This window comes from Corvus kubaryi, unplaced genomic scaffold, assembly GCF_017639235.1.
Source record: "Corvus kubaryi isolate FWS band 111438036 unplaced genomic scaffold, C.kubaryi_AGA036_p1.0 37385, whole genome shotgun sequence".
Lineage (NCBI taxonomy): Eukaryota > Metazoa > Chordata > Aves > Passeriformes > Corvidae > Corvus > Corvus kubaryi.
Genome location: NW_024581127.1, coordinates 19,347,846 through 19,373,600, shown reverse-complemented (window position 1 = coordinate 19,373,600; position 25,755 = coordinate 19,347,846).

Here is a 25,755-nt window from a genome sequence, read left to right as displayed (position 1 = left end):
CCTCCCTCACCAACTCGACCCATCCCACTGATGGATGACGTCCCCAAGGGGACCGTGTTAGGGCGGTGGCTCAGGTAAGGACACAGCCTGCTGGATTATAGAATGGAGGTGCAATGCACCTTACTTGGATCTGTAGTGCCCCTTTGGTATCCGTGTTGCTGACAATGGGCAGGACTTCAAGTCCTTGTGGTGTGTCAGTTGTGTTGCCATGAATAAAGAGTTGCGTGTCCCGCCACATTCACAACTTACGGTCACAGCAGTCCAGTCTGGGAGAAAGAGGTACAGTCCTTTGTTGGTTGTCAGTGTAAGTCCAGTTTTGTCCTTGGCCAGCCCACGTTGGTCTTTGATGGCTCCATTTCTTTCGTCACGCAGAGCCATCTCGCACTGACCCTTCAGTTTCCCTGCAGCTGCATGGAGTGGCCATCTGTGGAGACAGGCTTGGTATTTTGGTTAACAGGGGCTGGTGCCCTACAGTGTCTGGCTACATGTCCCCTTTTGCCACACCTGTGGCAAATGACCTGCGAGCTTTCCCAATAGTTATTGTTGTCTCGTTGTGCTGGCATTGTTTCAATGGCACGCCCTTGGGCTGGCATTGCTTCCGTGGCCCCCACGACTCCCCCTTTTTTTCTGTGGTCCAGCTCATAAGTTACTAATTTGGTGCAGGCCTCTATGAGCAGATCTAAGGCAGGTGGGGGGCTGAATGGCAGCATCAAGATGACTCTTTTACACGCGTCATTGGCATTTGTTTTGGCTAACTCACAGAGGAGTTTTCTTGCACTCTGTTCATTTTTACTTGTTTCTTCACAGCCTGTCTTAGCGTCTCAATGAAATCAATAAACAGCTCCATAGGGCCTTGCTTGATGTTTACGTAACTAATTTTAGGCTCCTTCCTTGGCATCAAAAGAAGGGCCTTTTCTGCCACTCCCTTTATGTGAGTCGGGACCAGCCCTGGTGTTAATTGAGCCTGGTCCTGCAGCTTTGCTAGCTCCTCCTCACAACAGAGATGGTCCAGGGTGATCTCCACAAAATCTGGGTTCGTAAGGAGGTTTGGGAGAAGGTCCCTCAACATCTGCTTCCATTCTCATTCCCACAGAAGATATTCTGAGGGAAGGAGAAGGCATTGCAGGATGTTTTTAATATCATGAGGGACCAGCACATTAGTAAAAAACATGGCCTGCAAGAGGCTTTTAAAATATGTGCTTTCCCTCCCAAACTCCTTCTGTGCTTCACACAGCTCCTTCAGGTGTTGGTAGAAGAAAGGTTCCCAGTGTGGATTTCTCCCTGTCTGACTGAAGGGAACGGGAGCAGGAAAGTGACTCATTAATGTATCTGGATTCCCATGGCCTGAGGCCTCACACCCCATAGGGGTGGCTTCAGTTCCAGGACTAGGCCCATTTGAAGCGGATACGGGAGCGTGGGAACCAGATGTGGGAGCGTGGGAACCAGGAAGCAACTGGGAATGGGAGCGGCCACAGAGCGGAGGTGTGACGTAAGGGGGCAGGCCCAATGCAGACACGCCCGACACTAAGGAGGAGGGGCCCGATGCATGGGAGGGGCCCGATCCCGCAGGAGTTTCCGGGAGTGGGAGGAAAGGGTTGAGTGAGTAGGAGCGAAAGGGGTTCTGGGAAGAAGGCGGCAAAATGGGGGGCGCCGCCATGTGGCGTCCGCCATTTTGTGCACTACCACCATTACGTGGAAACACAGGAGAAGTAACCGGGAAAGTGGGAGTGGGAAATGGGGAGCGGGTAAAGTCCGTGGGGACATGGCCAGTGTCCTCACAGCAGGGGAGCTGGGGAGAGCTTGGAGTGCTGGGGATACGGTAGCAACCCTGCGCTTGCAAGCATTCTGCACCTCCAGGTCTCTCCAGTGGCAAGGAATGAGGGTCAGGAAAATGGGTTGGGGAACAGGGTTGAGGGGAAGAGCAAGCAACTTTTACAACAGGGGTCGTTCCCTCTTCATTCCCCCTTCTTTTTAAAGAATCATAAATTTAAACTAACATAGGGAAAAATTTTACAACAGAGGTGTTCCCGCTCTGCCTTAGGGCAGTCAGTTTGTTTCCTACATCATTCCAAAAAGACAGAGTTTTTGCCTGATCAGGGGACACCTGGGGGAAATAAAGAAAGACACAACAAATAAATTTTTTCAGCAAACCCCTTGAAAACTTAATCCCACCCACCTTAAGGGATCCCTCAACTTGGGTAAATACCTCTCTCTGGTGCAGTGAAAGTTTGACACCCATTTTTAACAAAAATTGCGCCAAACTTCACCCCCAAACAGCAGTAAAATGAAGAACTTAAAAGATACCACCCCGGGGAATCACAGAGTAACTCACCAAACACAAAAATAGGTCCCAGGAACAAAAGCTGCTCCTGGAGTCCTCCACCTCTTGACCTGCCTCTGCACTGAGACTGTCAGTTGCCTCCCGGAGCACTGCTTGCTAAAACGCAGCGTGCTGCAATGGGAGGAAGTGGTTGTCCAAGAGCATGCTCTAGATGGCTTAGAGCCACCGTTCAGGGAACTCTCCTACAAGAGCCCCTGTTCAGGCGCCACTTGAGGGCATGCTAGCCAGGAAAACAAAAACGCCCGGAGGTCTGGCTGCACCCTCTGATTCTGGTGCCTCCACACACAAAAGAAAAGAGAGAGTGAGTGCCTCACCTGAGGGAGCTATTCCTGGGCTAGTTGTCAGGCACACAGGCAGAGGTAGAGAAGGAGAGAGGGGACTCCTCGTATAGATTCCACGTGAAGGTTTATTGACATGAAGGGACCAGGGACAAAGAACCCAAAATATCTAAGGGTCCAGGGATTTTATACTGAGGGATGGAAAGGCAGGGATAAGGGACACAACCAATGGGACAAAGGGAAGGAGGCGGGGTTGAAGCTGAGGGAACCAATGGGAACAACACATAGGCGGGAACAAGGGAAGTGACCAATGGGATGTGGAGGAGTACAGAACTTTCTAGAACTAATACATAGTTAGCTAAAGGAAATGAATTTTTACAACTTCATACATAAATCAGGGAGGGGAAAACATTAACCAATCATCTCGAAATACACAAATCACTAAACCAGGGGATGATAGGTTCTCACCCTAACCAGGAGTGTGTTGTTAGACATCAGTGCCTGACCACCACGTACTGGTTTCTGTTGTGCCTTCCGGGGTCAGGGTGGCTGCAGCCACCTGCACCACCACAAAACTCTACTGGCTTTCTTCAGAAGTTCAGTTTAAGCAGGCTGAAGTTTATTTTTAAATTCTAATGTAAACATGTTTCTTGATCTTAATCTTGGGAGAAATTGCCTTGTTCGTAAAATCCATTAAGGTCTCAACATCAAAGCAATACAAGCAATAATGTCATTAGCTAATAATGGGAATCATGTGAAGAAAAATACTTAAAATGCCCAGCTTAAGACTTTACAAATCTTTATTGCACCATTCCTGAGAAAGAGAACCACAGGTAAAATGGGGTCAGAAGTACACATGTTTTGCCCCACAAATCTTTTTAGGGACTTCTACCACTTTCATATTCTAGCAGGCCTTCATTTCACACTACCCAGCACAGAGGGGAAATATTCTGTAAGTGCCATCAGAAGCACTGTTAATGTGTAGAAACACCAAACAGTACAAGAGAGGAAGTTAATTTCTCTCTTCCATTGGTTCTAGGAAGGTCCCCTGAGCTTAGCTTCCTGATCCTTCCTTCTCATGTATCCATCCCTACAGACATCATCCAGGTAAAGCCAACAGAATGTTTTTTCTGTAAATAAGAGAAACAACATTCTACCTCTGCATCTTAGCTGGAGGAAATCACAAATCAGAGGTGATTCAAAGGGGGAATTCTTCAGACAGAATAATCTGTCTCTGGTTTAACACAAAGTTGCCATTGGTGTGACTGTAAGGTGTGGAAAGGATGTCCTGCAAAGAACCACAGACCCCAACTATCTCTCAAATATTTAGAATTAGACATATTCATATATTCTTATCAGTTTGCAGTAGAAAAGTCCTGATAAACCCTTGTGGTTTGATGTCTATAGTTTGACTCTTCCCTACAAATATAAAGAGCAATAAATGTGGGAATGCATAGTCTCACTAAAGGAGGATTTTTTTTCTCTCAGGTGTTTAATTATTCAATGTAAACCTCACTAAAATTTCTCATGATAATACCTTTCTGGTCCAGCTTTGTCTGTTTCCTGAATCCCACATTTTTGAAACCGTCTTTCAATAATTAATCTTTAAGATACTTTTAGGACCTGAGATATTTTTAGTAAGCAAATTAATTACACGTTTACAATAGAAGTGTTCTGGAGTTCTGACACATGTAATTAGAGGTAGCCTTTGAGTGGTACTTATATCCAGGATGTGGCTTTATCTTTGAGTTCCTGCAAGGCTGGTTACTAAAAAACACTGTGCATCTTATTAATTAGTCTCATATTGGGCTAAACTGAAACATGTACTAAGAATGACATTAATATTTTGAACTTTATCCTCCTGAATCCTTCATGCTTGAAGAATACCTGCTGGCAGTAAATACACTCCACTTAGAGAAACTAGATTTGACCTTGCAGTACCCTGCAAATGTACCAGAGGTGCTTTCTTCCTCTTGCTCAACTAAATAAGGCTCCAAGCACTTGCTGTCACCTCTGTATTTGTTTGTTACCAGTTAAAGTGTTGTTGCTGCATGAAGATTCACATCTGCGACAGCAGCTGAGAAAATGTTTTATTTTTATCTCCCTGTGATCATAACTACTTCAGTTAATACTAGGAATTAAGCAGGCCCCTCAAACTACCTTTCCCGTAACAGTTGCTTCTCCTCAGAGCACAGCTGCCTCATCTCTTGCAGAGGGGATTTTTCCTGACTCTGGGGTCACATCAAATATTTTGCAGTCCTTAAATAAACTTCTCTTTTGTTCTTTGTGTAAAACCTAGCTAATGGTGATTTTGCTCCTAAAAGCCAAAATATGGAAGTCTGTCTATCTTCTTTCATTACCTGCTTATTTGTAATAACTGAAATACATAAAACCTTTTTCTTAGATTATTTGTTTGTGTTGTCCTATTTTTTGTGTCAGCATCTTACAGCCATAGGCACTTTTTGTTCTGTACAAAGCACAAATTGCCAGGACAAAATGGTGCTAGAAATCCTTCTCTTCAGTAAACTTTGCAGACATTTGTGGACACACTTAAAGCCCGCATTTAATGGCACTGTGCTTGGCACATATTAAACCTATCCAACCTAATGCCAGTCTATGAGATGACTGAATGCATTTCAGCTTTGTGACATTATTAAGACATAATTGTACTTTGCAATCCTCTTGCAGATAGCCAGCCTAAGCCTTTCTCAAGACCAGAGAACAGATGTTCATGCACTTGGCATGTCAGAAATGCCCTCTTCATCCTGTGATCCAGCAGCTGTACAGATGTGCTCATCATGTGACCAGTTACACACCTGTCATGCAACAAAGGTGACACATTTAAATGTGCTCTGGAATGATGGTGGGTATTGGACTATAGATTTTATTGCTCTGTGTTCCAGGCTGAAGGTGGTTGCCATATGTTGGTTGCCTAGCTGAAAAACAGCTTCTATGTGTTTACTACTAAAATTAATAATGTCAAAGTCGCACTGAAACAGTCAAATGTGACTGTATTTAACCATTAACATGTGCCCAGCAGGCTTTTGGTTTATCCCACCTAGCAACACTACCAGAAAGGAATTTCTGAGCATGTTTCAGGGGATAGCTTGAAGCACAAACCCTCCCCAGTAAGTTGTATAAACCAGGTGATCCTGTTATCAGAGGATATAATTTAAATGAAGAGGTATGGGCTATACAATGCTGCTTGCCCTCACAACCAAAGGATAAAGTTTGGCCTGCATGATCTGCTTGTATAGATGAAGCTTGTGATACTAAACACTCAAATGGGAATGAGTTGGTATCACATAAATCAGATTAATTATAAAGAATTCTCTTTCTTATGTTTCTAAGTGGATACTATAGCTTTTAATAGAAACAATTGTCCTGATAAATACTTATAAATCTTAATTTTACTCTAAACGAGAGCTGGGATAGTTGTGGCACCATTGCAACAACCTCTTTGCAGACAACTAGCAATACACGCACTGACCATGAAGAGTTCCCATTATCATAGCCTTTTAGTAATATTATATGGAGTTTCTGCTAACAATCCTTCCCATGTAGACTAGTGCTTGTCAGTTGAAAGTTTATTAACCCCCCAGAATTTTACCTTTACCTGACCCTGGCCTTTTTATATCAGCAAAAAGTCGCTTCTGAGAGATAGTGTGAGGAAAAAAACACTTGCAAGGATATTTCCAATTTAAATTATTAACTTCGGTATCCCGAAGTAATTGATTAAGGAACACCAATTAAGGGAGTTCAGATTATGCTAAATGCTGTGAAAAGGTGACAAAAGTCAGGAGTTTTTCTAAAGGCTCTGCTGTATGACTTGCCAGAAGCAGTTAGCAAACAACCTGCAAAAGAATGTGAAAATAGCACAAAGGATACTGTCACTTACAGTGGCTAACTATAGTACAAGTGGCATGAGAGCCTGTCTCATGTTTGGCTAAACAGCCTCTCTGAGTGCTCTCTAAGGCTAAAGCTGGATCTCTGTCCAGCTTATGCTGCAAAGGGCACTCATGGGGCTGGTAAGAGATGAAAGAAATCTTTGAGTTAATTACATATAGAAAAAATATACCTGAATATTTGTAGTTACTGAAGCCTGTCTTCCTACAGAGGATATTTTTTAATTTGAAAGCTGAAATTTATGTACATTTTCCCCACATCTGTACTCTCACAATTCTCCTTTTCCTCCTAACTCCCAGCTGATTCCAGCTATGGCCATGGTGACTGACTTGCCACATGGAAACGCTGAATGACTAACTTGCAAAGCACAAAAGAAATATCAGTTGAGTTCAGACTTAAGCCTTTTTCTCATCAGAGATGCTAATTTTATCTCTCTCATTTCCCTGCCATCATTTTTCATCAAAGTTTTGGGACTAAAATAACTCATTAAATATGATTGAAATTAAACTTTAGATTTAAAATCTACTGCAATGAGGGAAGCAACAGACAGAGAAGTCCCATAATAATCTTTCTTTTGGAAAACAACCTAGAATATTCTTTTTCCTGCATGCCCAGGAGGAATAAATTCCATTTTCTTTTCTTGGCAGGAAATCTGAAGTGCTGGAACAGATTGCTGTTGAAAAGCCATGAAATTGATTCTCAATCAGCTCTTCTGCTGGATCATTTTAGCCATAGTCCTGGTATTTAAAAAGTCATCAGGAGGATATGTTTTGGCACTAAATCAGGTGGACATGACGACATGAAATGGCATTGCCTGGCTTTTTCAGGATTGATACAATTATACAACTTTTCACAGAAGAAATGCCTCATTGCACATCATATTTGTTTAAATTTCAGTAGAATGTAACTACTCTCAGCAGGAGTCTACACAAATGGCTTCAAAAAATGTTTACAGTACAGTGCTTGGGATGATTACTAGTATTGACATTTCAATATTCAGTATCTGGTATGAAAGTTATGTGGGGTCTCAGAAATCACGATCTCTGCCTCAGTACTGTGTCTGTCTCTCATAGACGGCCTGAAAGAAAGAGACTAAGCAGTGTGCTTTCATTCTTGACATCAGTCTCTAGGCAACAAAGAGCTGAATTGTGGCTACTGAATAGCATATTATCATAAAAGGCTTAAATTTTTGGAATCACATAAATACTGTATGCATACATACAGGTAGATCATCTATACTCATGATACATAGATGTATGTCTCTATATGAGTGTGCACATATGTGGAAAATGTGTGTGTGTATATATAGACAGATATGTACATAAAGGTACATATGTTAGTCTGATTCTTGTATAAAAAGGTATCTATAATACACACAGCTACATACACATAATACGTATACTATATGCAGATAATATGTATATTATCTGATCTGATAGATGCATAACATGCATGTGGCTCCCATCATATGTGTGCATATACAGAGAGATATGCGTGCATGTGTGTGTGTGCGTATATATATATATGTATATTGCATGAATATTGCTATTGCATGAAAATATATTTATAGATGACTGTTATTTCCACCGTGTTGAAGTACCTCAGAGAAGAAAGTACGTTCAGACCTCAAAGAAGAAAGATCATACAGTCCTGTATTTTTGGCCAAGCCATTGCAGACTGATGTCTAACCTGTTTCAGTTCGTTGCAATGTCTGTATCATATGACCTCTAAACTACCAGAGAGTGTTTTGAGTCATATTTTCCCTGCTATATATGAGCACGGTTGTAAATAAGAGCAAAAGCAGCAATCCTGGCACTGATAAGTGATAATATCCTGGCTTGAAGTCAGAGCACATCCAGGGTGGCCAAAAGTTTGTTCGTTCTTTGGGGATACAAGGGGATCAACTAGGAGGTGCAATTCATCTAATTTAAGAACTCTGAGGGTTCTCTGACTTCTCCTCCACTTGAAAAGGCAAACATTTCTCCTCCCTGACTGTTATCACCCAATTTAGCTCAAATAAATTTTCCTTCACAAGAGGGTAAGTGGGAGAGTTGGTGGTTTGCATGGACTGAGTCACTGCTCCCGTGGAGAAATCCCACATGAAATATTCAGGGAAATAGGAAACATGAAAGAGAACAGTCAGAAAAGTGAGGTCTTTATGGACATCTATAGATGGAGGAAAGCAACACTTTTTTCTACTCCCCAGTATTTAGTGAGGCTATATCTATCTTTAACAAACAGTTTCATTGTCAGTTTCCACAAAAGCATCTATCCCTCCATATTCTTGCCCTTTCACTACAGCACAGGAAGATAAGGCAATAAAACCTTTCTTGAGGACCAAGAAATCACAGCAGTTTCAATCTAAATATTAGAAAGGTACCAAGGCAGCCTAATAGACAAAAGGGATAATTCTGCCTTCACTCTCCAACTCTCAATCTGAGGGGCATTTTGTCAAAACATCCTTAAAACATTTTTAACTTGTTTACAGAAAGGTGGACAGTCTTTCATTACTTACATCAAAACTTTAATGTTCCTTCAGAATGTATCCAGCTTCCTGAGGATCATCTCTGCATGGGCTCCTTAAATATGTTCAGATTCCAGCTGAGAGGCCAAGCCAAGAGAACGAGTGCAGTGTGCTAAGATCCAGTTATTAAAATTATCAGAGAGATGCTTCCGCCCAAATTAAGGTTCAAATTACACCACATGCTGAAGTCAATACTATGGATTTTTATTTAACTGTAAATGTGATGTAGAGAGGGACAGATAGAAAAAATAGGAAAAGAGAGTGGGAGGAGAGAATGAGAGTGACAGAGAGACAGATTAAATAATAAAAATACCACCACTCCATGGATCCTGATGGCATCCCCTTGGTCCTCTTCTTCTGGTCTTCTTGGTGGTGGGGGTCCCGGTCTTGTCAAAGTGATGATCTTGATCCATCCAACATGGGGGAAGGCCATGAAGCACAGAGTCCACTGGATTTATATTTGCACAGGTTCAGGTGGGAATGCCCAGGTACCTCTCCTGGGGCAGGAAGTTTTATACTGTATGATATAATACTTTGGATCATGGGATGCTTTGGGAGTCTTTCATGGTTTATGACACCTTCTAAGATGCCTCTTACATCAACAAAGTGGAATCAGTTCCGGACCATTATGGCCCATCAGCAGAGATGAATACCTTCAGGCTACATGTGAATGTTCCAATACTTTTCCGGAGTATGAGGTTGGATAATGCTTTTTATCATGCCAAGGGCCTTATACAGGGGGCTCAGCCCTTGGAATGATAAAAAGCATTATCCAACCTCATAGGATTTGCCTCTTATCAGCCTCTTCCATTATCTTGTTCAACAGTAGCCTCTGGTGATGGGTGGTTAAGTGGTCAATTGTTTGAGCAATTAACCAGTGACAGTCCAGTCTCTCACCCCGTGAAGATACAGAATGGGGAATAGGAAAGTGCTACAGAGCCCAGAGGTCCAATGAATATGTAATTATTTACAGATAGCAGATCAGCCCAATTAGGCAAGCCAAAGAGACCTCTCCAGCCGGGACTTTTGGTCACTCTGCTGGGACCTAAAAGACTGCTCTAACTTCCACTCTGCCTGGTTGGAAACAAGTGTCAAGCCTCTGTATGTGAAGGTGGGATCCATTTTCCCAGGCAGACTACATGTGCCAACACTGGTCATCCCTCAAACTGTCATCACTTGACTATTTAGGGCTTATTAGGTAAAATCAAAATCTTAAAACGCTACCTGAAAGGCAGGAGGCAACAATCCCAGTCAGGAAATAATAGGACTAAATTAGCAATAGGATTATCAGGTTTTGTTACAGTGGCAAGGGCAGGAGGGCTGGCTTCAGGACTCAGGGCCAGCTCAGAGCTGGAGCAGCTGAGGCAGCCCCCATCCCACTGGGAATGCTGGGCCATGGCCCAACCTGGCCCCTGGCAGCTGCTTTTCAGCTGGGGCTCTGATGGCTGAGCTACAGCCCCCACAGCACCACAGCCCTGCCCTAGCCAGCCACAGGGCCTCAGCCCATCCCTGTTGTCCCAAATATGGTTCTACCTGGTGTGCAAGAAGCCAATTCACACATGAAGTAGAAAAGTTCATTTATTATGTCTGCACGCATTCTCGGAATATTACCTACCTGCTTTTATACATTTCAAACAGTGAAAGATCAACATTTCCCATATGGGAAACAATCTAAAGATAGAGCAACAAGTTATACATTCCTTCGGCTCCATTTCACCATGCATGGTCTGTGGAGAAGGGGCTTATATGAGTAAGAGGATTGCAGCAGGGTGGGTATTTCACTGTGTCAAAGACTAAAGGTCAGCACAAAGTTAAGTAAAATTCTTATTTGGCTTCAGCAGCAGCTCGTTAGTGTTATCTCCTTGCTGGATTGGATTTACAGTGTCATCTTGTTCTTGCTCCTCAGGTTGTGGCTCCTGGTTTTTACTACATATCCAGAAACCAAGTAAATTATTTGTACAACAGCCCCAGGGAGGGACCTGGTGCCCTCTGGGACTGGGGATGCCCCAGTGCCCACCTCACTGCCCTGCTCTGGAGAGCAGTAAAACCCTTCAGGGAAGACACGACGGTCCGCAGAGAGCCGAGTGTCTTCAGGTGTCAAGTGGGTGACCACTGCACCTACTTCTCCCACTTCTGTACACTGCTCATGTCTAGGGCAGGGGGGTACACAAAGACAGGCCCTCAAACAGGGCCGTTTCAGATAGTGGGCAATGGCTGAACGCTGCTCTGTTTTATTTTCACTTGTAATTCAGTGGGCCTGTGCCCTGGAGAGGTGCCAAGCTGGTGCTGTTTAGCTCCTTGCTAAGGCACAGTGTATTTGTGTCATTTGTACACGCCTTGTGTCACACGGTGACAAATCTGCACAGAGACACTGCCCCCTCTCAAATAAACACTCAAAGAAGCACGGGTAAGTCATGAAGCCAGATCCACTGGCTGGAAAACTGACTTGTTAATTGCTTCCAGGATTTGTTAGCAAGAGTCACAACCACTTAGCAGAGCGGTGGCCCTGGTACCTCACGGTGAGTGCTGCATGTGGCAGTGTGTGTGGCAGTGTGTGTGGCAGTGTGTGTGGCAGGGACCTCGGCAGCCACACTCGGGGAATGAGCTCTCAGGGTGCCCAGAGCTGCTCAGAGCAGCAAAGCCTCAGCTTTGGTGGGAAGATCATCTGCCTCAAACAGGGCAGAGCCCAGGAGCAGGGGAAGATTTCCCAGGCTTTTGGCCACCTAAGGTGACATAGTTATTTGCATTAAATTAGGGAAAAGGTGATAATCCATACCATATCAGGACAGGGATTGCATCCTGATGGGTATATTTAGTTGAGATAATAATGAAAAAAAGAAAAGTACAAAATCAGAAAAAAAAAGAAAATTATTGTTTATTATAATCATGCTCTTACTTCAGAGTCTAAAATTCGTACCTATGAAATATATTTATTTTAAAGATCATCATTATAAAAGCCAGAATTCTACTTGACTCTTGATGTCTTTAGTCTCTGTTATTATTATGCTGGGTTTTTTGTGTCAACTGTCTCCTGAGTGTCACCTGCTTCCCTTCAACATCAATGAAGAAATTTCTTTGTTTGCTATGGAGATCCCATTGTGGCTCAGAAGGTAAATGAATCACTGTTCATAACTATTAGTTGGCTCAAAGGTGAGGAAAACCTGTAGCTCTTTAAATGCCCTCCCTGCAGTCTTGCCTTGTTCCCGTCTGCCATCTTGTGGCCCTAAAAGTGTAATTCCATTGCAGTTAAAGCCATTGTCCCAGTTTGACATGCAGTGAAGCACCAGGTCATTGCCCATCCCACTTTTATGACCTTATTCCCTCTTGATATTCAGAGTCACCTTGTGTCGTTTCTCCGGGAAGCATGGAATCACCATCTCTGAAGGTATTTAAAAGACGTGTACATGTGGTACTTAGAGACATGGCTTAGTGGTGAACTTGGCAGCGTTAAGCTAATGGTTGAACTGGATGATCTTAAAAGGTATTTTCTAACCTAAATGATTCTGTGTTAAGAACAGACATGGTAACAGGGGCTCCATCCATTTCCAGAATTTGGTGACAAGTCTGAAATAAAATGTTCCTGTCAACAGGTTGGAAGATGTTCAGACTGAGAACAGGAGACTAGGTTGAATTAGAAATATGTTTCATGGGCAACGCACCAAACCAGAAATTAAATTTTGTCTAGAATAACTGATTTTTTTCCTTCTGTAATTATTTCTGAAGGGAATGATGAAGTGATATAGAGGTGGAAGAGATACCATCTAGTGAGGAGAAACCAGGAGCAGCCACTGGCAGACTTGAAAACACTGAAAAAGGATCAGCAGTGATAGAAAAGAACTGTGGTGCAACACAAGAGCAGAGTCTACCCCAGACTTCACAGCAAGTAAGACAAAATTGAATTTCCTATTTCAAATATGAGGACAGGGCACAGCTGTCATGGAGAACAAAAAGGCAGATGGAAAGGGATGGAGCAGCAACAAAGAGCTCTGTCCCAGTTCCAGAGGAGAGTCTTTAAAGTACAGCAGAGATCACAGTAATGGCTGGGACTGTACAATAATGTGCTCAGCCATGCAGAGAGGCCATCTCTCCTCAAACACACCTCAGCTACAATGCCATAGGCTGGCTCCAGCTCAGCCACAAGAAGTATTGGACATCAGCAGCAGATATGGCTCTACAGTTTGCTGCGTCCAGCAGCATGCAGTCCTACACACCAGTCTCCTTTATCCCAGCTAGAGACATTTTATATCCCTGGAGAGCTTTTGGCATCAGATCCACAAGTCTTTCTTCTTGTTAGCAGTGGGAGCTTGCACCATCCACACAGGCTAGTGTCAGCAAAAGTTATTGAAGAAATCCTTTTCCTTTACAGGGCAGGCAAAGACTGAGCACGCTCATGTCTTTAGAGGCTGGATTCATGCACTGAAACCAGAAATATACAAGTTGAATGCTTTTAAGATGAACATTCTGGTGAGAAAAAGGCAGGGAAGAGAAAATTCCTTAAAGCCTTTGCAGTGACTTTAATAACTCCAACATTTACACTCATCCTATGATAGCATATCTATCAGAAGAAAATATTGCTAATATTATGAAATAAGGCACTTAGGAAAGGCCAGCACTGAAGCATAAAAACAGAGTTATTAGTTATATGATGGCATATTTAGTTCTGAGTGATGTCCATGGCAATCATCATTCAGGCCCCTTTTGACAATAGGAATCTGTTCCTTAGAACAACCTTGCCTTGCTTTTACTGTAAGACAAGGATTGTTCAATATTTAAAATATTTCTGCAGACCAGCAAACCCACAGCAGCTTAAATTTATAAAAGCAATGAATGGCCATAATGTATTTTATTTTTGCCCTTGTTTCTGTGGACAGGGGTAATTTTTTAAATAAAATATCTTCCTGGACTATGGTCCAATATTTTCTCATATTTTACAGCCTTCCAGACTGATTGAATTTCAGGATAAAATGTAATTTTGTAGATTATTCTTACCTCATACTACAGAATGAGGTAAAATGATGTGATGATGTAAGTAGCTGGGTCTTTATTTCTGTCACAGAGTGGTGCTAAGCTCATTAATTAAATGAAGCTTTCTGTTAGTAGTCCCTAGTCCCATACTCTTCTTAACATGTAATATCGTTGTGTGAATTCAGTCACAGAATCACAGAGCAATTCAGGCTGGAAGGTACCTCATGAGGTCTCTAATCTGACGTCCTGCTCAAAGCTGGTTTATACAAATATTAACCTGAATTACAGCTGTAAATACATGAATAGGTTCCTCAGAAGCCATTCCTGAAGCTCCTTTTGACATGCATTCAGTATTCACATTTGCATGAGCCCCTGTAAAGTGTTGCATTATCCTGCCTCTGGGTGTCAGCATTTGCCTTCATTTGGAGACATTTATAATTTGTCCTTAAAAACGCTTGTCTCCAATGAACTGTGAAGCCAGACAGACTCCAGTTCTCATTCTGAATTTGTCTGAACAGTTTGATCTGGCTTATGAGCATTTTCAAAAAAGTTGGAATAATCAACCTAAATCAGAAAATTATATTCTTTGTGTGATAAAGAAGGGAATTTTTTTCAGGATTTCACTTCTAAGATATAACGGAAAGGGAGATTCAATTCTGAATTCACCTTTTTTCCACTAACCTTCAGACTGAAAGCCTTGAGCAAGAAAAAAGAAATGAGAAGAAATAGAACAGGTTTGAGCAGCTGCTATGCTACCCACTTACAGATGATACACTATCAGATAAGTAAAAGTTATACACAGCTTTTCATTTTAGGCTAAGCTTACCTCTGGAGACAAGATCTGTATGAGGCTGCATTATTCCAGCTGTCATTATGGCCAGGTGGTGGGGACAAAAGCTATGGAAAGGCCATTTTTGTCTTCACCAATGTAGTCAGAGTCAAGGCCATCATGGGGAGGAAGAGCAGGAGAGTAAAGAGGGAAGAGAACAGTGACTATTTAAACAGAAGGACCATAATGCCTGTCCAATGCAGCAAACCATCAGTCTCCTGGTGCACACAGTAAGCTCTCAAACCCTGTAGGGCCGCAGTGTGGTTTCTGCAGGCTCAGTCACAGAGGGTTCTTCATAACACCCAACTCTCAGAGACACTCAAAAGATTTGAAGGAACTCAACACCTCATAGGACCAGTTCTCCGCTTTTCTGTAGCTCCTGGTATGTGAACTCAGAGGCATGGCCAAAATTTCTCCAGATCTCAGGAACTGGGTATAAACATGTCCTGTGGAAATCTGTCTGCCTAGAAGACTTTGCATATCATTTTGACACATTTAGAAACATAGAATCATAGAATATTTCAGGTTGGAAGGGACCCATAAGGATGACCAAGTCCAATTCCCTGCTCCTTGCAGGACTAGCTAAAATTAAAAAATACGACTAAGAGCCAGTCCAGACAGTCCTTGAACTCTGGCAGGTTTGGTGCCATGACCACTTCCCTGGGTAGTCTGTTCCAGTGACTGACCGCTTTCTTAGTGGAGAAACTTTTCCCAATGTCCAATCTGAACCTGCTCAGACACAGCTTCATTCCATTTTCTTTTGTCCTATTGCTGGTCACCAGAGAGAGGTCAGCACCTCCTGCTCCACTGCCCTCCCTGAGGAAGTTGCAGACTGTGATAAGGTCACCCTTCAGCATTCCTTTCTTCAAGCTGTGCCAACTAAGTGACCTCAGACACTGCTTGTAAGTCTTGCCCTTGGGGACTTTCACCACCTTGGTGGTCGTTCTCTGGACACTCTCTAAAGCTTTGTACTGTGGAGCCCCAAACTGTACACAGCACTCAGGGTGGGGACACACCAGAGGGACAATCACCTGCCTTGATCAGATGGCAATGCTGTGCTTGAATCCAACAGTACAGTGTATAATCCAATAATCTCCAACGTAAAAAACAAACAAACTAACAAACAAACAAAAAAGACCCCACCACAAAATCTCTGTAAATAAGTTATTTATTTAAGATTGAATATCCTGACAAAATAGAAATAAGTGATAATTCATGCATGCAAATCAGAATGTCCTGTCCCATGTGGATTTATATTCATACCATCATACATTAACAAGTTCAATCTGACAAACACACTATATTGTTAGAATGCTGCCCCCTGAACCATGACATACAGTTTTATGCTGGAATTAATGAAATGTTCTTCTATTTTTATTCATTGCATTCAGATGTACACTAAGAAAATAAATGCCTTAGAAAGAGTGAACATTCAAAAGCCCCTGTTATCTTGTGTATTGAAAGACACTTGTTTTCAGATCAGATTTAATGCATGACATTTACTGAATAACTCAGACAGGCGCAGTTGTTTTGTCTATATGAATCTGCCAGAAGAAAGATTCAAATTTAAAAAAAAGCCCACAACAAAACACCAAAACCATGAAATTTCTATAAGAGGAAATCCATACCACACTAAATGCAGTAAAGATTGTGGGGCAATATTATTATAGTCCAATTTGCCCCCCTTTCAATCACTCATTAATCTGGTTTGGATTTACAGATACTTTTATAACTCCCAAGTGTAATGAAAATGGTGTAAATGTGCCCATATTAAGATCAATTGTGAAGATACTTTCCCATTATGCAGCTGTCTCTGACTTTTTGAACAAATTAGAGATCACTTAAGAAAAGTGAGTGTAAACAAGCCTATAGAACTAAATGAGATGTGTTTGTGGGTACTACAAGAGCTTCCATTTGCTGTTGTAAGGCCACTCTAAGTATCATTATAAGGTCACAGAAATTAGGTGAAATCCCCAGTGACTGTAATAAAGGCAAAAGTAGCACCCATCTTCAAAGGGCAAGAAAAGAAAAAGGGCAGCCTGTTCTCTTAATATTTGTCCACAGGAAGTTAGGAGGCAAACTCTCCTGGAGGACATTTCCAGTCACAAGAATTTGACTGGGCGCAGCCAGCACAGATAAATCAAGGGTACCTCACACCTGACAAGCCTGATGGCACTGTATGATGAGATGAATGGGTCATAGAATAGCTGGAAACTTGTTTAAGTGGCTTTAGCAAGGCATAAGTAGTCCATAATAACCTCACAGCCAAACCAAAGAGATAGACTGGAAAGTCAAGGTAGCTTTGAACAGCTCTCAGAATCTGCCTGTACTCATGAATTTATTATCATTTTCTTCAGTAGCAAAGGAGCATAAATGCTTACTTTCAGTGAGAAAATTAAAGTGAGTTATTATTATTACTAGGTCAGTTCTGATGTTCCTCAATGTATCACAGTGCATGAAAATACCATCTCTACTGAAAAACAGCCCCCATGACACACTTGAGGAAAGCCAGACAGCCTGAAAAAATGGAATGTGATTACTGATTGTGACCTTTGCTTACTTCACTGACAGCTACTTCTGTCTTCCATTAAGACTTTTTAGATTACAGGATGGAGGGTGGAGTGGGACTTTATAGATATATTTGTGGTCTGGTAACTGCTACCCTACTTTTCTCATATTAACTGTGAATGTAAGAGCAGAAGTACTCAGCACTGAATTCAGAACAACTCTATATCTAGGATGGCCACCACATTATAATTTAAAAGAAATGCTGTCACATATTTTAAAATACAATTTAGTCTAAATGCAAAATATCTGGGACATATCATTCTGCAATTAATGAAATTGCAGATAATATACAGAACTGATATGCTTAAGAGTAAAAATAAAAGTGCTGCTGAAACAAACTGGCTGTAGACAAAACCAGCTCAGAAGAATCAGTAAGAAGATTCTCTGGGTGAAGTTATCTTCAGATCAGCTCACATAGCAGAACCCACATCAGGAGTTACCAGGTTCAGAGGCCTCTGTGTTACACAGCACCTGAATAAAAGGGTTTAATGAGAAGAAAGAGAGAGAAATACCATCCACACACCTAAGATTTTGTGATTTTTCAGTAATGAATACAATGGAGGTTGCATGAGGATGGATCCAGAAATTTTCATCACAGAACACAGACATTTTGTAGGATGATGAGAAGATAAAAAGAGGGGTTCCTGTTTCCTGTCAGTGGAGAAGGGATGATGAAATCTTATGGAAAACTTGGAAAAAGCAGCAGGCTATTCTATGGCTTTGTTTTCACTGTGGTGTTAGGAATGGTTTTGATTACTGAGATGGACTACAGTTTTTTCACATAAATAACATCTTTGATCTAAAATGCAATTGCTGACAGATAGAAAGTCTGATCAGTGTTCAACTTTTCTCAGTATCTTTTCTCTCTTTGTATGGTTTCTTTTGAAGTTCAGTAAAATATTCCTAGCATGCCATCACCATCACTTCATGTAAAAAGCACAGGAATCCAGACAAGTCATGAAAAATTATAGATAAGCTAAGCAACGTTTTCTTTCAAACAGACTGCAGTTTGGGGTGAGGTGTATCCATCCACCTGCCTGGCAAAAAGATACATTTATTCAGCTTTGTATTTTTCTAACATACTCATCAAATAGGAGGGGAAATTTATTTCCTGACAATACTCATGAAGTCTCACTAGGACTTCACAGCAGTGTTTGGCATCAGAGGAAAACATATACCACATTTCCCTTAATTCCAAAGGGACTTGGTAAATAGAAGGTTACGTAAACTTAATACTTCCTTGAAGAAAGGAGGACTTTTTTTCCTCATTACTTTGCTTCTTAACTTTACAGTAAATACCTTACTTCGTTGTATACATGCACCTTCATTAAACTCATAATATAATAAGGAACATGTTATTTTACAGTTTGTGCTTTATGGGAATTTAGAACATTTTATCTCTCATTTATCTTATTTTAAATGTCTGGTTACAACAGCACCAAAGTGCACTTTGACTGATTTATAGAAGTGCACAACTTCTAAATTTGATAACAACAAGATTCACAGATTTCTTAACAGCAAATGATTGAAGTCTCCAGAAAATCAGGTTTTCTTTTTTTTTTTAGTGTGTAAACAGTATAAATCCACTCTAATGCTGAGACTGACAGCTGGAAGCTGAGAAGAGCAGCTAAGGAAGCTGGGGGTGTTTAGTCTGGAGAAAAGAAGGCTCAGGGGGACCATATCACTCTCTACGACTCCCTGAAAGGAGGTTGCAGGGAGGTGGGATTCGGTCTATTTTGTGAAGTAACAAGTGATAGAACAAAAGGAAATCACCTCAAATTGTGTCCAGGGGAATTTAGGTTTGATACCAGGAAACATTTCTTCCCTGAAAGGGTTGTAAAGCATTGGAACAGGCTGCCCAAGGAAGCGGTTGAGTCACCATCCCTGGAGGTGATTAACAGATGAGGGGCATATAGGGACATGGTTTAGTTGTGGATTTGGCAGTGCTGGGTTACTGTCTGGACCTGATGATTTTACAGGTCTTTTACAACTTCAACAATTCTCTCATGAAATGAGCTCATGGACCAGAAGCTCATATTCTAAAGATCTCAATCCATTTCAGTAACATCAGCTGGGATCTGAGTCAAACTGGAACATGAAAGCTTTGCAAGGCTACTACCATCAAGGAGGCATCAGGTGCAGCTTAATGGATATATGAGACATCGAAACACATATCAGACTGACAGCTGTGCAAGCTGAAATCTTTGCTCTTCAACTGAAATATAAGGTAAGCCATGACTGGGGAAACTTCTTACAAGCACGGTTCACTTATCCAAACAAGTGATCTGCTTTGGTGACAAAAGACAGTTGTTTATGTCACCTCCACTGAGACTATCAGCAAGCGTATCTGTGTTTTATCCTTTTTCCCTCTGCCATAATACAGGTTCTTCTGGTACTGTATTAAGCATAGGTGATTAACTTGTTTCATTTACTTTTTCCATTATTTTCAGTCATTGTGTTCAACCTGGAAAGTTAAATTACTTTTTAGACTCTTTGAACCCAAGTCTTTTAGTAGTATGAAAACAAGAGACAAATGTTTCAAATTTGCTGTGATTTTCTGTGGGAAGTCGCCACTGAATTGAAACTTTTCTGATGTGTTTGTAACACCCATTGCCACTAATTCCATAGTGGTATGTACCAGCTGAACTTCCAGGCTCTGGGGGCTTCAGGTCCATGGAATGGGTCATAGAGCTACATCAGCACTGTAGAGACAGCAGAAAAATGTGAAAAATAGATGTCAGCCAAAAATGGTTGAGACAATGTCAGTGAAGAATCCAGCAGTGATCTTCAGTAGGGGACTGAATTAGGCAGTCACAGGTATAGTGCTTCTAGCAAAAAATACTCCACCAAGACTGTCCTGAATTGCTCAGTTTCTGCCTGTTCTTCATTCGCTGGCAGGCTGTATGCTAATAATTACAAGTTTTCTCACAGTCCTGTTGCCATATATGGTAAAGCTCAGATAACTCTATATCAGCTGTTACTACATATCATCCTAATCTATCTGCAGGTAGGTGTTAAATTGGTTTATAAAGAAAAAGCTAATTCTTGTACTATTCTGTAAGTAAAATTTTCAATCACTATTTGGTTTATTGCTGCCTCCTCAGAGTACTCATACAAAACTACCAAATTATTCTGAATTTCTACTAGCTCCCTTAAACAAGGCTGCAATATCACAGGATATAGAGGAGTTATGGAGGCAGAGCATTGATGTCTTTCCTCTGCCTTTCAAAATAAAACCACCCTCTCTTTGCACCACTGATTAAGTTTGAATTCCATGTTCTGATCTGAAGCCAGCTCCTCAGCTTCCAGTGAATGGATATGTATTTTGATCAGTTTTTCTGTGAACCTGTTGCAGAAGGAGGGGTCTTGGGCAACAGATGAATGTATCATAGAATCATAGAATGGTTTGGGTTGGAAAGAACCTTGAAGATCATCTATTTCCAACTCCCCTGCCATCTCCCTTGAGTTTCTCAGACAGGACTAAAATTTGTGGTATGCCGCTTGAAAATGTGAACCCCTTTCCAGTGAGGCCTAAAAAGACCTGCAGATGGTGAGAGCTAGACCAAAGATATTCCAAAGAACAGAAAGCCTCTTTAACCTGTGAATACCTGTTGCGTTTTTTAAAGCTCATTAAAAATGTTTCCCAACAAAAAGAGATAAAAGGAACTTTCCAGTGTGAACTGTGTTTGTTCAAATTGAAGCACATTGTGATGTGTTGACCTTGGCTGGTCACCAGATGCCAAGCGAGTCACTCCATTACTCTCTCTCCTCAGCAGGATGGGGGGACAAGAAACAATGAAAAACTCAAAAGTTGAGATAAGGACAGGGAGATCATTTACCAATTACCTTCATGGGCAAAACAGACATGACTTCAGTGAAATTAATTTTATTTATTGTCAATTAATAACAGTAGGAAAGTGAGAAATAAAAACAAAATTAAAAACACCTTCCTCTCCACCATCCCTTCTTCCCAGGCTTAGCTTCACTCCTGACTCTTTTACTTTCTCTGCCCCAGGTAGATCAGGGGGATGGGGCATGCAGGTTGGAGTCAGTTCACTACTGGGAACTTTATCTCTGCTGCTCCTTCCTCTCCATGCTTGTCCACTGCTCCAGCATGGGGTACATCCTACAGGATACAGTTCTTCAGAAACTTCTCCAATGCTGAGCCTTCCCACAGGAAACAGTCCTTTGGGAATAAATTGCTCCAGTGTGGGGCCTCCACAGGTCCTGCCAGAAAACCTTCCCCTGCCTGGGTCCTCTCCCACAGGCCACAGTTCCTGCCAGGAGTCTGCTCCACTGTAGAGTTTCCACGGGCCGCAGCTGCCCTCGGGGCACATTCCCCTTCTCTTGTGTGGGGTCTTCTATGGGCTGCAGGGGGACAATGTGCAGCACCACAGTCTTTTCCTTGGGCTGCAAGGGAATCTGCTCCAGTGCCTGGGGCATGTCCTCCCCCTCCTTCTTCACTGACCGTGGTGTCTGCAGGACTGTTTCTCTCACATTTTCTCACTCGTCTCTCACAACAGCTGTGCAGCACTTTTTAACCTTTCGCAAACACATTGTCACAGAGGCACTAGCAACAAAGCTTAAAGGACTCAGCTCTGGCCAGTGGCTGTTTTGGAGCTGTCTGGAACTGGCTCTGTCTGACATGGGGGAAGCTTCTGGTATCTTCTCACAGAAGCCACCCTTTCAGCCCCCCTGCTCCCAAAACCTTGGCACATAAACAAACATACCAGTGTTAATAACATCTGGCTTAGAGATTTATTCTCAAATGCCTTATTCATTGAATTCTCAGGCAAAATTGCTGCCTATCTGTCCTGGTTATAATCCATCACAGTGCTTTGAATAGTAACAGCTTTTCTCTTACAAGAAAAAACTACCCTATTATTATTATTATTATTATTCCTTTAGAGTCATTATAAGATGTGTTTGCTTCAGTGAGCACTGTGATCTGTGCACATTTTGTATTTTATAAAAATAGGCTACCCTCTTTTCCCATTGCTGCATGGAGGCTGCCTGAAGATGAGACTGGCATAATAAGGTCAGCACTGCTGGGTAATGTAACAAACTTGTCAGTAAATGTTAGTATCAAAAACAGCATCTCAGAAACCTTTTCTTTATTCTTCTCACTTCTTAAGACATGCAGTTTCATGTGTCACCACTCGCTATTTTCAGAAAAAAAATATACATATTAAAAAAGAAATGTAATTAAAACACTTCATTTAAAGCCAGGAAAAGATTCAGAATCTAGTCATTACAAGGAACAAATATAGCCAGCTCTACATACTTAATTTCCTGTGCATACTAGCAATAATGTCTTTTGGGGTAAATTTCTGACATATTTATCACCATCATATCTAGCAACTATGGGTTAAATCCTTGACCATGTATAAATCCTCTTTTTGATGTTTCAGCGGAAGATTCACCATTACAGAAAAATACTATGCAAATCAGATTACATTTTCCTGCCTTAGGGATTCCGATCCTTCTGCCCATTGGCCATGCCAACATTCTCTATACAGACATAGTAGGAAATCCCAGAAAAAGAAGCAATAAAAATAGCAAAATAATGAAAACTTAAAGTACATAGAGAGAGAAAAGAGATAAATTTGCTGGGGGAAGAAATGAGAAAGGGGCTAATAGAAGGAAAAAATCTGGAAAAAAAATATGGAGATGAACTAGTCACACTTCCATATTTTCTAAATATCAACATTATATTCAGAATTATAAGCAAAGAGAAAGGTCATGGTTCCAGCTGTGGGCTTTTGCCTCATGTTCAGCCCTTGGTGTGTGCAAACTTGAATCTCAGGCCTGTGTTATGTGAAATGGGGTGCCTGCATAGAAATTTACTGCACTAACCATGGAACAGAATGTGTGAAATTTTTTGTGGTATATCAGTTAAGCTGGCTGTGGTGACACTGAGCTCACAGTTTCTACACTCCAGAAGTCGTGGTGAGCATGACAGTAAGTCTGCACTATTAAACATTGATAAGAGATGCACCATAGTATGCATTCACACTAGTATAGTTATCTGTGTGCCACTTGGCTTGGAAGAAAGTGGAGAAATCTGGTGTGTGGATAGAACAGGCTGAGTCTGCTGACAAGGAGCCACACAGATGTACCCACCAATAACCAGGTTCCAAACCACAGGTGGCTTTTTAAATATTGTTTAGAAAATACCTTTTCCCTTTCGATATTTTCAGGTAATTTAGTTTGAACCCAATTGTGCTTTCCTCTCTGATGAAAAACAACAGATTTTTCCAAATGATTCACAGAGGTGGTTGTGGGTAACATACTGTCTAACCCACCTCCTTTCACCGAGCAACTGGAAGATTTACAGCTGAGCTTGCTGAGTGGGGAGGGAACACAGGGAATCTAAAAGCATGTAATGTCACCTAACTCTTTGTTCAATAAGTGCAGTATTTATTCCACAGTCTCTTCAACAAGTAGATTTATGGCTTTTACATTTGTGGTGTCTTAGCATTCTGACATAAAATTTGCCTTTGTTTATTCAGTCTTGTCTAGTAGTACAGGGTTGCTCTGTAATCTCTATATTTCCAGATGGTTTAGGGCAAAAGCAAGGTTCTGTTTGGAGACAGCACAGAAAAATTCCTGAGGCAAGAGGTTGCATAGCAATTGGAATGGTGCATGCTCAATACTGAATCATCATCTCTGCCATTCTGTTACTATGGAGATGGCATGGCTGCTCCTCCGCTTGCTCTGCTATCTCCACAGCTGCAACAGGAGTTTTGGTAGGGTGCATGTGCACTGCTCCTCATACCTTCTCTGTCCTTCACAAACACTACAGAGCAAACTGATTGTTGTTCAGTTTGTGCTTAGATCATGGCTTCTTGAAATAACCATGTCACTGCTGTGTTTAAGAATATCTGTGTCAGGGCATTCTAGGACTGTGTGAAGCTCAAGGGGAAAAAAAAGACATTCTTTAAACACATACACCTCTAAAAATACTACTGTGAATTATCTCATTTCTGCCCAAAAGCCTACAGACAGGATATCTTATCCACCCATTTTTGAGAACATCATATATATGTTCAATTTAACATTGGGGTGTGAAAACCATTATAATTAATGTACAAGCAAATGTACATTTATCAAATATTTTGTATTCTAGGACTATTCTGAGGAAGAAAAGGAGGAGAGTTAAGCAGCTGATGACTCCAGGTATGAAAAAGACGCATATGGCAAGGAGCCATCTCTCTTCTTGTTGTGCCAAAAACATTTTAGCTAACACATTGAACAGAAAAGCAGGTCACAGGATGATTTCTTTTTATGCACAGAACTTGACAGGCTGCACTTGTTCAGAAGGATGTCTGCTTTTTTGAAAGGTATTTCATTTTTCAAGATTGGAGAAGCAGCTACAACCCTTTGTATAAAAAGACTATTTAATGTGCATGCAAAAACTTCAGTACCAATCTCAAGCACTCCTTTAAACACACATAGTCAAAACCATTTATTCTTAACCAGAACTACTATATATTCCAATTTTTACACTGAAAAAAACCCACTTTTTCTTTCCACTGAACTATCTTGCCTGCATGGATTTTGAAGAATTGTCCTTTTGTTTTAAGTTTTGCCTGAACAATACTTGAGCTCAGATGAAAGGGCTCAAACTACTCTGCATGCACTATATGACAGCAATGAGCTCTGATCTTTCATCAAGAGCCAAAATCTAGCAGGCAGGAAAATCAGGAGGTTTTCTCATGGATGTGCTCCACAGCCAGAGGTACATCTGCAATAAAGGCAAAGCTTTTTGAGAAAACATCAGTCCTTCTACCCATCTGCTAAGCAACCGAGCAGCACTGGAATCACCCAAGAAGCTTCAGAAAGACTATCTGATCAGCTTGCATGTTATCTTGTCAGCTCTGTTGAGTTGTGTTATTTGCCATCACAACTGCTGTCACTTGCTATATAGACTCAACCCTTTAAACAATGTAAGATGTAAATAATATTTTGCCTATACCATTTCATTTCTGCAATTCATGCCATCTACTTTGGAGCATAACTTTTATGAAGAATGCACAGTCTCTGACTCATCTAAGTGAAATACTCAGATTATGCCATAGATAGAATTTATCTAATGTAACACTGAGTGAACCTCAGTATATATATAATACACTTTGCCATGTTATGTGTCTTCTGCTGTTTAAAAGCCCTCTCAACATTACATTCAGAGAGGTGCAAAACACTCAGCTCTTCTATTCAGGATGCCCAAGGGTGAGTCCATTCCCCATTATCATCAGTCATGCTCCTCGCATAAGCGTGGTTCCCGTAAGGCTGGAGTCTGGTTTGCATCCCATTAAGACTAATGGCTGTCGCATGCCTACAT